Genomic DNA, 3372 nt, shown 5'->3' with positions numbered 1-3372 from the left:
CCTTCCTTTTTAGAGGGCAGAAGCTGGAATTTATGGGCTCATTCTACTCTTCATCTGCCTCTACTATCTGTTGTTCTTCCTGTTTCTGCTCCACAGAACAGGATGCCCCTCACCACTGGCTGATAACTCAAGACTTACTGAAACTATCTTCTTCTGCCATCCTTGTGTGGTAAAATTTTAGTTTAGATTAACATCTTACACCATATGCCATGATAAAGTTAAAATGGATATACGCTTTATTTTTATTCATCAAGGGTAATAAAATAAATGGAATAGAAGGGAAGAATTTAGGACCAAATAAGAGAGAACATTGCAAGAGTAGAAAGGATAATTTTGATTATGTTAAATTTAAAAGCTTTTGCACAAAGCCAGTTCAACCAAAATTAGTAGGAAAGCAGAAATCTGGGAAAGAACTTTTATAGCAGGTGTCTCTCGGCCCCCTTTCTCAAATATATGGAGTCCTGAGTCAAATTTATAGGAATATAAATCATTTCCCAGTTGGCCAATAGGCAATTTTTGGAAGAAGAAAGTAAAATTATAATTATATGAATTATTATATGAAATCACTATTAATTAGAGAAATACATATAAAAACTGCTCTGAAGTATAATGACACATATAACAGATTGGCTAATATGTTAGAAAAGAAAACTGATAAAAGTTGGTGGGGATGTAAGAAAACCAGGGAGCTGTGAACTGATTGAGCCATTCTTTTTTGCTTTCTGAAAGAGAATGCTTTATTTCGGAATTCAGTGAAACAGAGAGAACAAAAGACCAGCATAGTTCAATGAGTGCCCCACACATCCTCTCTGAGTAATATATGAATCTGAAAGATGTGCTTCTTGGTCTTTTCTTTTGACTTGGCAGAGGGAACACAATCTTTTGGTCAATATGTCCTGGTTTGACTGATGCTAGATCCAAAGTTTCTATTCTGTTTGTGGCCAAAATCACTTTCACCTCCTGCAGAGTCAAACCCATTCAACTAGTTCAACAATTCTAACATCATTTGCTGAATTTCTCTTTCTCCATCCGAATTTGAATCATTCCTTTTGGTCCCAATGGCAACAATTTCATCAGTGAAGACAATAGATGGAGTGTTTTCTTCAGCTACTTGGAACAATTCTCTAATGAGTTTAGACCTATCCCCTAAGAACTGTATAAGCTCAGAACTATCAACTCTGAAGAAGGTTGCGAATGTCTGGTTTGCTACAACTCTGGTTAACAAGGTTTTTACCTTTGCCAGGTGGACCACAGAGAATTATTCCTTTGGGTGATTTAATATCCACCTCCTCATAATATCAAGATGAGTGAGAGGAAGTCCACAAATTCCTTAATTTCTTGAATCTGGTTATGCAATCGACCTATATCAGCATATGTCTTCTGTGGGGCTTCTCTACTTTAACACAGTGGATAGAGCACTGGTCTTAGAATCAGGAGGGGAGTTCAAATTCAGCCTCAGTCACTTGACACTTACTAGCTATGTGACCTTGGGCAAGTCACTTAACTCTGATTGCCTTGTATCTAGGGCCATCTTCAGTCATCCTGAGTCATATCTGGCCACTGGACACAGATGGCTATGGAGGAGAAAATGAGGCTGATGACAGCACAGCATCCCTTACTAAAATCCAATTCATGTGCTTGTCATAGCATCACCTCCCCTAATATCATGGTCTTCTTCGAGAATGAAGGACAAACATTATCAGTGTTCAAGAAGGGGCTCATCATCAACCATCAGACCTCCTATCACATATGAACCTTATGGTTGAGGAGGACAGAACATCCTGGTTCTAGCACATCCTTGTCTATAAATGATAGAATGCTCACATAATGCTCTGTTGCCACCGAGATACATATAATAGGAAGACTATCATCAATGAGCTCCTCCAAGGTCCCTATTGGCAATAGGATATCTCTTAGGTCATCTACTTTTGATTGTTCTTCTTCTTACTTTTCTTCCAGTGGTTTCATTTGTTCTTGATATCTGATGAACTCTTCTTCCATAAGAAGATAATCTTTAATTCTCTCCAAATTCAATAATTTTAGCCTGCATTGAGTATAAGATATTGTAAGTGGCAATTTGTTGGCAGCATTTAATCCCTTTGTTTTCTTCTTTTTTTCTCAAACTAGTTGGAACTAGAGGCTTATATTTCTTTTTCTATTTCTTGTCATGCTTCTTACCATCTCCCAGGACCATGTCCACCTCTCTGACTTTGACCCATCCTCATCCCACTGATTGAACCTTTTTTTAATTAGTTTTTTTTGCAAGGCAAATGGGATTAAGTGGCTTGCCCAAAGCCACATAGCTAGGTAATTAATAAGTGTCTGAGGCCGTATTTGAACTCAGGTACTCCTGACTCCAGGGCCAGTGCTCTATCCACTGCACCACTTAGCTGCCCCTTGATTGAACCATTCTTAAAAGAATTTGGAACTATTCCCAAAGGGCTATAAAACTACATACCTTTTGATCCAGCAATACCACTAGATCTATATCCTGAAGAGATTATTTTTAAGGGAAAGGAACTTATTTGTTTAAAAATATTTATAGTGCCTCTTTCTTTTGTAACAAAGAATTGGATATTGAGAGTATGCCCATCAATTGGGGAATGACTGAACAAATTGTGGAAATGATTGCATTGGAGTATTACTGTGCTATAAGAAATGGCAAAGAGGCATATTTCAGAAAATGTTTGAAAAACTGATGCAAAGTGAAATGAGCAGAACTAGGAGAACATTGTATAACAAAACAGTAAAATAGTAACAATGAACAATTATGAATGACTTGACTTTTCTCAGCAATATAATGACAACACAATCCCAAAAGACTCATGATGAAAAATGCCTTCAGAGAAAGAACTGATTATATCTGAAAACAAAATGGAGCATATTATTTTTCACTTTTTCCTCTATTTCTTCTTTCCTTCCTTTCTTCTGAATTTTCTTTCATAAAATGATTTATATAAAAATATATTACCTAGGATTACACGTGGGTATCCTATATGAGATTATTTACCATCTCAGGATGGGGAGAAGGAAGGGAAGGAGATATAGAATTTGGAATTCAAATCCTTTTAAATAGTATTTAGTTTTTTCCCATTAAAAGTAAAGACAATTTTTGACATTTATTAAAAAAATTTTTTGAGTTCTAAATTTTTTCCTTTATTCCTTCCTTTCCCCCCCCAAAGGTAGGCAATTTGATTTATGTTATATATGTGCAATCATATATCCACATTAGTCAGATGAAGATAAAGACCAAAAGAAAAAAAAAAGAGAAAGCAAAAATAGTATGCCTTGATTCACATTCAGACTCTATAAATTATTTCTCTGAATATGGATGGCATTTTCTATAACTAAGCCTTTGTAATTGTTTAGAGG

At 35.9% G+C, this 3372-nt stretch overlaps 1 pseudogene; it reads right to left on the bottom strand.

Annotated features, from left to right (window-relative positions):
* Nucleotides 1-784: 784 nt before the first annotated feature.
* LOC141499009 (26S proteasome regulatory subunit 4 pseudogene) lies at nt 785-2219 on the bottom strand (annotated as a pseudogene).
* Between the last annotated feature and the right edge of the window lie 1153 nt (nt 2220-3372).

This window comes from Macrotis lagotis, chromosome X (genome assembly GCF_037893015.1).
Source record: "Macrotis lagotis isolate mMagLag1 chromosome X, bilby.v1.9.chrom.fasta, whole genome shotgun sequence".
Classification (NCBI taxonomy): domain Eukaryota; kingdom Metazoa; phylum Chordata; class Mammalia; order Peramelemorphia; family Peramelidae; genus Macrotis; species Macrotis lagotis.
Note: the sequence above shows the minus strand (reverse complement) of the source record. Positions and strands in the feature narration are given on the sequence as shown.